Genomic DNA, 14,428 nt, shown 5'->3' with positions numbered 1-14,428 from the left:
GTCCTGCCCCAGGCCCCTGTCAAGTCACATACAGAGCTGGCATCCCTTCTGCAATATCTCCATCTAGTGGCAGATTGTGAGAACTGCAACTTACTCCAAAACACCAGGTCTGAGGCGAGTGGGGCACCAGGACTCCTGCCTCCTTGTGCCACACAACCCACCAAGGCAAATTCAGGCTCCTGTGCTCAGGGCATCTGAGTGCCACTCAGCTCACTGCAGGTCCCTTTGCCTTCAGGAGTTGCAGATTTTCCATTTAAGTGTGAATAATGGCGGTCATCATTCTTGTTGCTACTTGTTTTTCAAAACCAAATACTATTTATTGCAGAATTCAAGAGCTTTGAAGTCATCAGAATGATTTTTGGGGTTGCTCCTATTTTTTAGTGTGTGTGTGTGTGTTTTCTTTGCTCCTATTTTTTATTTTTATTTAAGTTATCCAAGTTTAATTTATTCCATATGTATAGATTTAGGAGCATAGTGGGACTTGCCCCCACTCTTCCTCCCACCTACAGTCTGACTCTTCCTCCTTCTCCCTCTCAGATTCCCATTCTTGATTTTTGCAATGATCTATTTTCAGGATATTTAATGATCATATAGTTAACCCTACTTGCAATAAAGGAGCTCAATGAATAGTATGAAGAGAAAGAGAACAAAACAAACATAACCTGTTCCTCAGTGGAGGAGACCAGGGCTATAAACAATCACATGTTCTCAAAATGTCTGTTTACTCTAATACATTACTGTTCGGGTATTCTATTATGTCGGATCAGGGAAAACATAGGATATCTGTCCTTTGGGGACTGTCTTATTTCAATAAGTATAATGGTTTCCAGTTGCATCCACCTTGTTGCAGGAAAGGATTTCATTTTTTATTACAGCTGAGTAGTACTCCATGGTGTGTATATGTACTGTAGTTTCGTAATCCACTCAGCAGTTGATGGGCATCTGGGTTGAGTCCATATCTTAGCTACTGTAAATTATGCTGCTATGAACATGGGGGTACAGATAATTCTTTCGTATGCTGACTTCCCAGGAGTGGGATGGCCGGATCATACGGTAGGTCTATATTCAGATTGCTGAGGCACCTCCTTACTGTCTTCCTCAGTGGGTGCACCTGTTTACTTCCCACCAGCAGTGGATCCTGCGGTAGGTTCCCCCATGTTCTCGCCAGCATTTGTCATTTGTTGATTTCTGTATGTGAGCCTTTTTAACTGGAGTAAGGTGAAACCTCGTGGTTTTGATCTGCATTTCCCTGATGGCTAGTGGTCGTGAGCATTTTCACAGTGTGTGTTGGCCACCTGAATTTCCTCTCTTGAAAAAAATGCCTGTTTAAGTCCTGTGCCCATTTCTTCACTGGATTGTTTGTTGTTGTTGAGTTTCTGGAGCTCTTTATATATTCCAGATGTTAACCCTTTAACAGTAGCATAGCTAGCAAATATTTCCTCCCTTTCTGTCGGTTGCTCTTCCCTTGCTGAGTGTTTCTGTTGCTTTACAGAAACTCCTCAGCATGATGTAGTCCCATTTGTTAATATTGGCTTTGACTGCCTGTGCTTCTGGGGTCTTTTCCAAGAATTCCTTGCCTATGCCAATGTCTTGTAGTTTCTCACATGTTTTATTATAATTTGATAGTATTGGGTTGTAGATTTAGGTCTTTGATCCATGTTGAGTGGGTTTTTGTGTAAGGTGTAAGATATAGGTCTTGCTTCACTCTTCTGCATGTGGAGATCCAGATTCCCCAGCACTGTTTGTTGAAGAGACTGTCCTTGCTCCATTGGTTGATTTTCGCTCTTTTATCAAAGATAAGTTGGTTGTAGATGCATTGTTTGATTTCGGGAGTTTCTGTGCTGTTCCATTGGTCTAAAAGTCTGTTTTTGTCCCAGTACCAGGCTGTTTGGATTATGACTTCCCTTAAGATGTCTTGAAATCAGATATTGTGATGCTTCCTGCTTTGTTTTTGTCGTATAAGATTGTTTTACCCATTCAGTGTCTCTTGTGTTTCCATAGGAATTTCAGCATAGTTTTCTCTAGATCTGCAAAGAATGTTTTTGGTATTTTGATGAGGGCTTCATTGAATCTGTAAATTGCTTTTGGTAGTGTGGAAATTGATTATAGTGATTCATCCACTCCATGATGATATAATCAACTCTGTTAAGTATAGTGTTCAATGAATCGTATAAAAGAAAGGTAAGGAAAAGAAACAAAAATATAGAATAAAAAGTTGTTCCTCAATAATCAAGAGAGTGCTGTCCCAAATCGTTGCTTCTCAAATTGTTGTTTTCATTTCTGTATGTTGTCTTTTAGATGCTGTATTAGTTATCACAGGTCAGGGAGAACATATAGAATTGTCCCTTTGGGACTGGCTTATTTCACTAAGTATGATGTTTTCCAGTTTAACCCATTTTGTTGCAAATAACCAGATTACATTTTTTTAACTGCTGTGTTGTATTCCATGGTGTACATATCCCATAATTTCTTTATCCAATCTTCATGAGGGTCATTTGGGTTGATTCCATGTCTTTGCTATTGTGAATTGAACTGTGATAAGCATGGAGGTGTAGATAACTCTTTCATATGCTGATTTCTTTTCCCTTGGATAGCTTCCCAGGAGTGGGATGCCTGGGTCACATGGTAGGTCTATATTTAGACTTCTGATGTATCTGCATACTTTGTTTGCCACCAACAGTGAATTAGGGTAACTTTTCCTCCACATCCTTGCCAGCATTTGTTGTTTGTTGATTTCTGTATGAAAGCCATTGAAAGGGGGATGAAGTGAAACCTCACTGTGGTTTTGATTTGCATTTCTCTGATGGCTAGCAATCCTGAGAGTTTTTTCCTGTGTCTGTTAGCCATTTGGATTTCCTCTTTTGACAAATGTCTGTTTAAGTCCTTTGCCCACTTCTTAACCAGATTGTTTTGTTGTTGTTGAATTTCTTGCTATATTTTCTGATTATTAATCCTTTATCAATTGTACGGTTTGCAAATATTTTCTCCCATTCTGTTGGTTGCCTCTTTAATTTGCTGGTTGTTTCTTTTGCAGTGCAGAAGCTTCTCAATTTGATATAATCCGATTTGTCAATTTTGGCTTTGATTGCCTATGCCTCTGGGGTCTTTGCCAACAGCTCTTTGTCTATAAAGATGTCTTGTAGGGCTTCCCTAATGCTCTCTAATAATCTCATAATGTCAGGTCATAGATTTAGGTCTTTAGTCTTTTTTTGGGTGGATTTTAGTGAAAGGTGCAAGTTAGGGGTCTTCATGCTTTGCATGTGGTGATCCAGTTTTCCCAGCACCATTTGTTGAAGAGACTGTCCTTGCTCCAGGGATTGATTTTAGCTCCTTTGTCAAAGATAAGTTGGTTGTAGATTCTTGGATTGATTTCTGGTGTCGTTATTCTGTTCTATTGGTCTAAAAGTCTGTTTTTATACCAATACCAGGCTGGTTTGATTATAACTGCCTTGTAGTATGTCTTGAAATCAGGTATTGTGACGCCTCTAGCTTTGTTTTTATTGTATAAGATTGCTTTAGCTATTCATGGTGTTGGACCTCTCAGTTGTAGAGATGCCCACTTGCTCGAGAGGACGCCCAAAAATCCAGACTCCAGACCAGTTGATGCAAAAAGCATGAGGTATTTATTGTACGTTTGCGCAAACGGGCCCCCACCTAAGGCGGTGAGGAGCCCTGAGCGGCAGTTTCACACAGGTTATATAGTCAACAAATTAGCATATGGGATTGGCCGGTTCGGAGGGACAATTAGCATACCGGAGAATGCTGAGGAGAGTGCTGAGGGAACCAGCTGAAGAGAATGCTGAGGAGAGTGCTAAGGGAACCAGCTGAGGAGAATGCTGAGGAGAGTACTGAGACTCTCCGAAGGGGAGTGGCAGCTCTGCTCTGGGCATGCCTAGAGGTTCTCTAAAGGGGATAGACTTTTCCTTCCCAGAGAACGTGCCCGCTGGACCCTGGGGAACATCTAACCTCTTAAGAAGCCCCTGATATCTGCCCAGGCCTAGCCTCTTGTCCCTCTCCCCCATAAGGGTCCTTCATTCCCTCCTTTTCTTTTTGCAAAGATTTTAATCTTAAAATCTATTGAACCGGCCTGGGGAGAACCTGCCTCACTGGAGGGAGGAAACTCTGTTCTTACTGGACTGGGTTAGGTTCCACGTTAACAATTGCGGAGCATGGGGATTGGAAAAACAATGGGGAAAGGCCAGGAACATCATAAATATTAAACAGTTTTTGAAAGTCTTAGCTTGAGTGGGTTCTGAGTGCGCTGGAGCTTCCATTTGGCTGGTCTATCCGGATCCTCGGGGCCCTGGGGAGGTGGTGCTTGCTTCACGTGTGAGGCGTGGACCCAAGCAGCGATTCCGTCGACCTTGAGAGCGGTGGGAGTTGTCAACAGCACAGTGAAGGGGCCTTTCCACCGGGGCTCTAGAGTCTTAGATTGGTGCCTTCGGACATACACAGCATCACCGATTTGGAAAGGATGTGGAATGGTTGTCGTCTTGGGTTGGTAGGCTGCTGCAAGAGGTTTCCAGACCTGGTTCTGGATGATCTGGAGTGCTCTCAACCGGGCCTGTAACTTAGGGGCATCGGCAACGGAGTCACTGGCAAGGTCAAGCAAGCCTGCTACTGGTGGGGGCCCTCCATAAAGGATTTCGTATGGTGTCAGCCCGCAATGAGAGGGCGTGTTTCGGACCCGGAACAACACCATAGGGAGGAGTTGGACCCAGTCTTTAACACCAGTCTCCAACGCTAATTTGGTCAAGGTCTCTTTAATTGTTCTGTTCATTCTTTCTACCTGTCCTGAACTTTGGGGTCTATAGGCACAGTGCAATTTCCAATTTATGCCTAATGCTTTGGCCACCAACTGACTTACCTGGGAGACAAACGCTGGGCCATTGTCGGACCCGATTACCTTAAGCAAGCCGAACCGGGGGAAGATCTCCTCTATGATCTTCTTGACGACCACCTGGGCGGTTTCCCGTTTTGTGGGGAATGCCTCAGTCCATCCGGAGAAGGTGTCTACAAAAACTAGAAGATACTTATTCCCATAACTGCCCGGCCTTATCTCAGTGAAATCGACCTCCCAGTTGATTCCTGGTCGGTCTCCTCTTACCCTAGCTCCCTCCGGGAGCTTGAGGTGTCTGGCATTTACCTTGGCACACGGAACACAGGATTCAGTCACCTGCTGGGCTAAAGAGTCAAGTCCGGGGATGTAGTAAGTCTGCCTATCTTCCTGTAAGGCTGCTTTTAGCTTTTTGTATCCCAAATGAGTCCATTGATGGAGGCTGGTAATTATTTCTTTAGCCAATTGGTGTGGCAAGACTATTTTCTCTCCGAGCCTCCAAACCCTTATTTGTTCATCATATTCTGCACCGAGCCGCTGAATCGTATCTAAGTCTTGGTCCGAATAGAGGAAAGGTGGTTCCCTCGATACTTGGGTGGGCTCAATTGTCTTTAACGGGAGCACCTGTTGGCTCAGGGCTGCCGCCCTAGCGGCCTCGTCTGCCATCCCGTTTCCCCTTGCTACGGGGTCGTCTCCTCGTTGGTGCCCGGGGCAATGAATTGCTGAGGAGAATGCTGAGGAGAGTGGCAGCTCTGCTCAGTTTCAGCGGCAAGGAGGAGGTCGTCCACATATTGCAGGAGGACCAGGTCCGGATGGTTGACTCGGAAGTCGGCCAAATCGAGGTGCAGAGCTTCGTCAAACAAGGTAGGCAAGTTTTTAAATCCTTGGGGCAACCTTGTCCAGGTGAGTTGTCCTGAAAACCCGGTCTCTGGGTCTTTCCACTCAAAAGCAAAGATGGATTGGCTCTGAGGGCTCAGTCTTAAACAAAAGAATGCACCTTTTAGATCCAACACAGTGCACCATACGTGGGTCGGAGGCAAGGTACTTAGCAGATTGTAGGGGTTGGGCACCGTGGGATGCATATCCTCCGCTCTCCCGTTAACCTCCCGCAAGTCCTGTACCGGGCGGCAGTCACCCGTACCAGGCCTCTCTACTGGTAGTAGGGGGGCGCTCCAAGGTGAACGACAAGGTTTTAAAATGCCTAGGTGTAACAGTCTATGGATATGTGGCCGGATACCTTCCTTAGCTTCCTTGCCCATCGGATATTGACGAACTGACACGGGAATGGCCGTGGGCTTCAGATCAAGGGAGGCCGGTTGACGGCCAGCCCTATTCCCGCAGTCTCTGCCCAGGCCTGAGGAAAATCTTGGAGCTTAAAGGCCCTTTTTCTGAAGTCAGTACCGAGTGCTGGGCTCCCGTGTCAATCAGGAAGGTTACCGGTCTGCCCCCCACTTCAAGGGTTATCCTGGGCTCAGGGGGGGGTTCCTGGCCCTGACTCACCTAGTCGTCTTCTTCCAGGGACAGGATTGGAACTGGTCTCCTCTTTGGTCCCTGTGTTTTCTTCGGGCAGTCTTTGACCCAGTGTCCTCTTTCTTTACAATAGGCACATTGATCTCTTTCCACCCGAGGCTTTCGTTTGTCTCCCAAGTCCCTATTCTGTCCTGGTCTACTCCTTTCTGTATCCTGCACTACGGTGGCCAAAATTCTACTAGGCTCTCGATTACGTCTTTTGTCTCTTTTGTCTTCCCTTTCCTCCTGCTCCTTGCGGATTCTTTCCTCCTTCTCCTCTCGGATCTCCCTTTTGTTGTAAATCTTTTCTGCCTCCTTTATTAAATCTTGTATAATATACCCCTGAAGCCCCTCTAGCCGCTGCAATTTATTGCGGATGTCCGGCGCTGACTGTCCTATAAAGGACATGATTACATCTCCCTGCCGGTCCTCTGCCAGGGGGTCAAACGGGGTATACATACGGTAGGCTTCCATTAATCTTTCTAGGAAGCCTGCCGGCGTTTCCTCAGCCCCCTGTACTACTGCACGTACCTTGGCCAAATTGGTGGGGCGCTTTCCAGCCCCTCTGAGACCCGCAAGGAGAATCTGGCGATAAAGACGAAGTCGCTCCCTACCAGCAACGGTGGTGTAGTCCCAATCAGGACGGGTTGAGGGAAACGCCTCCTCGATTTCATTTAGCAGTAGAGTCGGTTGGCCATCTGCTCCAGGGACGTTTTTCCGTGCCTCAAGGTAGACACGCTGCTTTTCCTCAGTAGTGAGGAGGGTCTGCAGAAGCTGCTGACAATCATCCCAGGTGGGCTGATGAGTCAATAAAATTGACTCGACCAGCCCAGTCAGAGCCTGGGGGTCCTGAGAGAAAGAGGGGTTATGGGTTTTCCAATTGTAAAGATCGGAAGCAGAAAATGGCCAGTACTGCATCTGGCCAGCCACCGAGCGAAGAGGAAAAGCCTGTGAAGTCCAAACGCTTCCCGAGCCCCCTGCCTGCCCCCGACGGAGGCGCAGGCGGCTGGAGGGCGGGGAAGGCGCTGAGACTTCTTCCCCTGCCCTCGTGGAATCAGGGGATGGTGCAGAAGGTTGCACATCCCGCTCTGGTTGTTGTGTGAGTTCCTGCGGGGGAGCAGGCTGGCCGGGAAGATAGGGTGGGGGAGAGTCAAAGCGCAGAAAGTCCTGATCAGCCGGAAGAACCGGTGGCTTGTCAGGTTTTGGATCTCGAATCTCCTTCAGAGGGTATAGGGAGGAGGTTGGCACAACCGGGATAGGAGGAGGGGGTAACGGGGTCCGTATGGGCTCCGTCGGGAAGGAGAAGGGTTCTATCCAGGGAGGGGGATTACGTGAAAGATCCTCCCACGTAGTAATGTAGGGCACCTGATCAGGGTGTCCATTGGATCCTGGCTGAAAGACCCGCGCCTTAATCTGTAAAATAATATCGAGGTTAAAAGTGCCGTTCCTTGGCCAGCCGACCTCGAAGGCCGGCCATTCTGAGGAACAGAATTTTGCCCATTGTTTCCTTTTAATCTCCACTGAGAGGTGGCGCGCGCGTTCTCGAACGTCCTTCCAGTGATCTAGAGTGAGACTTAAAGGGGTGGTTATTTGTTGACCCATGTGTGCAAGGATTTCAGCCCAAACAAAAAGAACAGCCAATGCACAAACATATACAATAAGCAAGACAAACCACATGGCTTGCGCTAGTTTTGGGAGCGGCTGCCTGACCAGCCCTCCCCGGGAAGGAGGGAGACTTGGTCTCCGACCCACCTCCAGACCACCCCGGGAGCGTCTTCCGGGGGAACGGACCGAGGGTTTCCCCTCATAACCCGGAGCGTCCTCCAGGGAACGGACCAGGGGTTGCTGGGCACGCCTGCCTCCCCCACTGGTCCCACAGAGTCAGGTCAGATACTGGCCAGTCAGAATACTCCAGTCAGAATCCAGTCAGAATACTCAAGACGAAGAACAACAAACAGAAAACACTTAATTATACCTCCAACTGGTCCTGCAGAGAATGGGTCTGAGGGCGACCTCGAGCCCCACGTTGGGCGCCAAAATGTTGGACCTCTCAGTTGTAGAGATGCCCACTTGCTCGAGAGGATGCCCAAAAATCCAGACTCCAGACCAGTTGATGCAAAAAGCATGAGGTATTTATTGTACGTTTGCGCAAACGGGCCCCCACCTAAGGCGGTGAGGAGCCCTGAGCGGCAGTTTCACACAGGTTATATAGTCAACAAATTAGCATATGGGATTGGCCGGTTCGGAGGGACAGTTAGCATACCGGAGAATGCTGAGGAGAGTGCTGAGGAAACCAGCTGAAGAGAATGCTGAGGAGAGTGCTAAGGGAACCAGCTGAGGAGAATGCTGAGGAGAGTACTGAGACTCTCCGAAGGGGAGTGGCAGCTCTGCTCTGGGCATGCCTAGAGGTTCTCTAAAGGGGATAGACTTTTCCTTCCCAGAGAACGTGCCCGCTGGACCCTGGGGAACATCTAACCTCTTAAGAAGCCCCTGATATCTGCCCAGGCCTAGCCTCTTGTCCCTCTCCCCCATAAGGGTCCTTCAATGGTCTCCTGTATTTCCATATGAGTTTCAACATCATTTTTTTAGAAAGTTTTATTTAATGAATACAAAGTTCATAGGTACAGTTTAGTTTCATATAACAGTTACTTTCCCCATACTCACCCTCCTACCCCCACTCCCATCCCACCTCCTACTCCCTTTCCCATCCCATTCTTCATTAAGATTGGTTTTTAATTAACTTTATGTACAGAAGACCAACTCTATACTAAGTAAATATTTCCACAGTTTCATCCACACAGACACACAAAGTATAAAGTACTGTTTGAAAACAAGTTTTACAGTTAGTTCTCATAGTACAACTCATTAAGGACAGAGGTCCTACATGGGAAGTAAGTACACAGTGATTCTGTTGTTGATTTAACAAATGATACTCTTATTTAGGATGTCAGTGATCACCTGAGGTTCTTGATATGAGCTACCAAGGCTATGGAAGCCTTTTGAATCCACAAACTCCATCAGTATTTAGACAAGGCCATAAGCAAAGTAGAAGTTCTCTCCTCCCTTCATAGAAAAGTACATTTCTTTGATGGCCCTTTCTTTCTCACTCACAGAGATCCTTCATGAAGATGATATTTTGCCACAATGTCTTGGCTTTCCATGCCTGAAATGCTCTCATGGGCTTTTCAGCCAGATCCGAATGCCTTAAGGGCTGATTCTAAGGTCAGAGTGCTGTTTAGGGTATTTGTCATTCTATGAGCCTGTGGTGTGGACTGCTTCCCATGTTGGAACATTCTCTCCTTTTTTAATTCTATTGATTTGGTCTTATTTATGTGACCCCTTTGACACTTAATCCTATCTTTATGATCAATTACACACTTAATATGATCACTTTAACATGTAAGATGGCATTAGTACCACCTAGCTTAATAGGATTTGGAGTCCCATGGCAAGTTTTTAGCTTTACCCTCAGGGGTAAGTCCGTGAGAATGTGTGCCAAGCTGTACAGTTACTACTTCTCTTATTCTCACTCTTAATTTTTAATGGGATCTATTTTTCAATTGGATTTATACACCTGTGAATAATTCTATGTTAAATAAAGAGTTCAAGCAATGGTATTAAGTAGAAAAAAATAATAAAATAATAAACTGTTACTTGACAGTCAAGACAAGGGCTGTTCAAGTCATTGCTTCTCATAGTATCAATTTCACTTCTATGGCTTTCTTTTCAGGCACTCTGATAGTTAATACAGATCAGGAAGAACACATGGTATTTGTCCCTTTGGTTCTGGCTTATTTTACTAAATATGATGTTTTCTTTTTTTAAGATTTATTTATTTATTTCAAAGTCAGAGTTACACAGAGAGAAGAGAGGCAGAGAGAGAGAGAGAGAGAGAGAGAGAGAGAGGTCTTCCATCTGATGGTTCACTCCCCAATTGGCCGCAATGGCAGGGGCTGCGCCAATCCGAAGCCAGGAGCCAGGAGCTTCTTCCAGGTCTCTCACACAGGTGCAGGGGCCTAAGCTCTTAGGCAGTCTTCTACTGCTTTCCCAGGCCATAGCAGAGAGCTAGACTGGAAGTAGAGCAGCCGGAAGTAGACTGGCGCCCATATGGGATGCCAGCGCTTTAGGCCAGGGCGTTAACCCATTGTGCCACAGCACCAGCCCCAGTATGATGTTTTCTAGATGCATTCATTTTGTTGCAAATGACCCATATTTCATTTTTTTAACTGCTGTGTATTATTCCATAGAGTTCATATCCCATAACTTCTTTATCCAGTCTTCATTGATGGGCATTTAGGTTGATTGCATGTCTTAGCTATTGTGAATTGAGCTGCAATAAACATGGAAGTACAGGTAACACTTTTATTTGCTGATTTCATTTCCCTTGGGTAAATTCGCAGGAGTGGGATGGCTGGGTCATATCATAGGAGTGTATTCAGATTTCTGAGGTATCTCTAAACTGTCTTCAGTAGTGGTTTTACCAGTTTGTATTCCTACCAACAGCAAATCAATGTATCTTTTTCCCCACATCCTCACCAACATTTGTTGTTCGTTGATTTCTGAATGAGAGCCACTCTAATTGGGGTGAGGTGAAACCTCATTGTGGTTTTGATTTGTATTTCCCTGATGGCTAGTGATCCTGAACAATTTCATGTGTCTGTTGGCAATTTGTATTTCTTCTTTTGAAAAATGTCTGTTTAAGTACTTGGCCCATCTCTTAACTGAGTTGTTCTGTTATTATGGAGTTTCTTGATCTCTTTGTATATTCTGATTATTAATCCTTTATCAGTTGCATAGTCTGCAAAAAATTTCTCTCATTCTGTTGGTTGCCTCTTCACTTTGCTATTTCTTTTGCCATACAAAAACTTCTCAATTTAAAGTAATCCCATTTGTTAATTTTGGCTTTGACTGCCTGTGCCTCTGGGGTCTTTTCCAAGAACCCTTTGCCAATGCCAGTGTCTTGCAGGGTTTCCCCAATGTTCTCTAATAATTTGTTGGTGTTGGGTCATATATTTAGGTCTTTAATCCATGTTGAGTGGATTTTTATGTAAGGTGTAAGGTGAGGGACTTGCTTCATACTTCTGCATGTTTTCCCAGCACCGTTTGTTTTAGAGACTGTCCTTTCTCCAGGGGTGGGTTTTAGCTCCTTGATCAAATATAACTTGTTTATAGATGTTTGAATTGATTTCTAGTGTTTCTATTCTTTTCCCTTGGTCTGTCATCTATTTTTGTACCAGTACCAGGCTGTTTTGATTATAACTTCCTTATAGTATGTCTTGAAACCTGGTATTGTGATGCCTCCGGCTTTGTTTTGTTATATAAGATTGCTTTAGCTATTCGAGGTCTCCAGTGCCTCCGTATGAATTTCAGCATCATTTTTTTCTAGATCTTAGAAGAATAGTTGGTATTTTGATTGGAATTGCATTGACTCTATAAATTGCTTTTGGAAGAATGGACATTTTGATGATACTGATTCTTCCAATCCATGAATATGGAAGAATTTTCCATTTTTTATCTTCTTCTATTTCTTTCTTTAATGTTTTATAATTATTATCATGGAGATATTTGACATCCTTGGTAGATTTGTTCCAAGGTATTTGATTTTATTTTGTAGCTATTATGAATGTGATTGATATTAGATGTTCTTTCTTAGCCAAGGCATTGCCTGTGTTTACAAAGGCTGTTGATTTTTGTGTATTGACTTTATATCCTGCTACTTTGCCAAACTCTTTTATGAGTTCTGATAGTCTCCCAGTGGAATCATTGGATCCTCTATATGTAGGATCATGTCATCTGCAAATAGGAATAGTTTGACTTCCTCCTTCCTAATTTGTATCCCTTTGATTTCTTTTTCTTGCCTAATGGTTCTGAAAAACTTCCAGGTATATATTGAATAGTGATGGTGAGCATCCATGTCTGGTACCAGATCTCAGCTGGAATACTTCTAACTTTTCCCCATTCAATAGGATGCTAGCCGTAGGTTTGTCATAAATTGCCTTGATTGTGTTGAGGAATGCTCCTTCTATACCCAATTTGTTTAGAGTTTTCATCATGAAAGGGTGTTGTGTTTTACCAAATGCTTTCTCTGCATCTATTGAGACAATCATCTGTTTTTTTTTTTCTTCAGTTGGTTAATGTGGTGCATCACATTGATTGATTTGCAAATGTTGAACCATCCCTGCATACCAGGCATAATTCCCACTTGGTCTGGGTGGATGAGCTTTCTGATGTGTTGTTGGATTCAATTGGCTAGAATTTTGTTGAGGATTTTCCCATCTATGTTCATCAGGGAAATTGGTCTGTAACTCTCTTTCTCTGTTGCATCTTTTTCAGGTTTAGAAATTAAGGTGATGCTGGCTTTGTAGAAAGAATGTGGGAGGATTCCCTCTCTTTCAATTGTTTTGAATAACTTGAGAAGAATTGGAGTTAGTTCTTTACATGTCTGCTAGAATTCAGCCATGAATCCATCCGGTCCTGGGCTTTTCTTTGTTGGGAGGGCCTGCATTACTGATTCAATTTCTGTCTTAGCTTTGGGTCTATTTAGGTTTTCTGTGTCTTCATGGCTCAATGTAGGTAGGTTGTATGTGTCCAGGAGTCTATCCATTTCTTCAAGATTTCCCAGTTTGTTGCCATATAGCTCATTGAAGTAATATGTGATAAGTCTTTTTATTTCTGTGGTGTCTGTTGTTACATTGCCTTTTTCATCTCTAATGTTATTGATTTGGGTCTTACCTGTCCTTCATTTGGTTAGTTGGGCCACTGGTGTGTCAATTTGCTTTGGTTTGGTTTGGTTTTTGTTGTTTTTTTTTTTTTTTCCAAAGAACCAGCTCTTTATTTTGCTGATCTTTTGTATTATTTTATTGGTTTCAACTTGGTTGATTTCTTCTCTAATTTTAATTATTTCTTTTTTCCTACTACTTTTGGGTTTGGTTTCCTGTTGTTTTTGTAGACCCTTGAGATGGAGTAATAGCCCATTTATTTTGTGCTTTTCCAGTTTCTTGATGTAGGCACCTATTGCTATAAACTTTTCTCTTGACACTGCTTTTGCTCTATCCTTTAAGTTTTTTTATATTGTATTGTTGTCTTCATTTGTTTCCAGACCTTTTTTCTTCCTCTTTTGAGTTCTTCTATGACCCACTGTTCATTCAGGAGCATATTGTTCAGTCTCCATGTGTTTTCATATACTCTAGAGATTCCTGAGTTGCTGATTTCCAGCTTCAATGCTTCCAGCTATTGCCCATTCAGTAGGATGCTGGCCATGGGTTTGTCATATATTGCCTTGATTGTGTTGAAGAATGTTCCTTCTAAACTCAATTTGCTTAAGGCTTTCATCATGAAAGGATGTTGCATTTCATCAAATGCTTTCTCTGAATCTGTTAAGATAATCATATGGTTTTTTTCTTCAGTTGGTTAATGTAGTGTATCACTTTTATTGATTTGTGAATGTTGAACCACCCCTGCATACCAGGAATAAATCCCACTTTGCCCACATGAGTGATCTTTCTGATGTGTTGATAGATTCAGTTAGCCAATATTTTGTTGAGGATTTTTGCATCTGTGTTAATCAAGGATATTGGTCTATATAGTTCCCTTTCTCTGAAGTATCTTTTTCTGGTTTAGGAATTAAGGTAATGCTGGCCTCATAGAAAGAGTTTGAAAGGATTGATTCCCTCCCTTTTGATTGTTTTGAATAGCTTGAGAAGAATTGGAATTAGTTCTCTAAATGTCTGGTAGAATTCAGCAGTGAAGCCATCTGGTCCTGGGATTTTCTTTGTTGAGAGGGTCTTTATTAGTGATTCAATTTCCATCTTTGTTACTTGTCTCTTTAGATTTTCTGTGTCTTCATGGCTCAATTTTGGTAGATTGTATGTGTCCAGGATCTATCCATGTCTTCTAAATTTCCCAATTGGTTGGCATATAACTCTTTGTAGTAATTCCTGATGATTGTTTTCTGTAGTGTCTGTTGTTAATTTCCTTTTTCATCTCTGATTTTATTGATTTGGGTCTTCGCCACCCCTCCCCTTTTTTTTGCTTAGTTGGGCTAATGGTGTGTCAATTTTATTTTTTCAAAAAGCCAGCTCT

At 43.7% G+C, this 14,428-nt stretch overlaps 1 protein-coding gene across 2 annotated transcripts in view; it reads left to right on the top strand.

The window, feature by feature from the left end:
- Positions 1–14,428, top strand: part of FAM3D (FAM3 metabolism regulating signaling molecule D) — a 53,392-nt gene that overhangs the window by 19,766 nt on the left and 19,198 nt on the right. The window lies entirely within an intron of this gene.

Source organism: Lepus europaeus, chromosome 9 (genome assembly GCF_033115175.1).
Source record: "Lepus europaeus isolate LE1 chromosome 9, mLepTim1.pri, whole genome shotgun sequence".
NCBI lineage: Eukaryota > Metazoa > Chordata > Mammalia > Lagomorpha > Leporidae > Lepus > Lepus europaeus.
The sequence above is the reverse complement of the archived record's forward strand: the minus strand, read 5'-3'. Positions and strand labels throughout refer to the sequence as shown.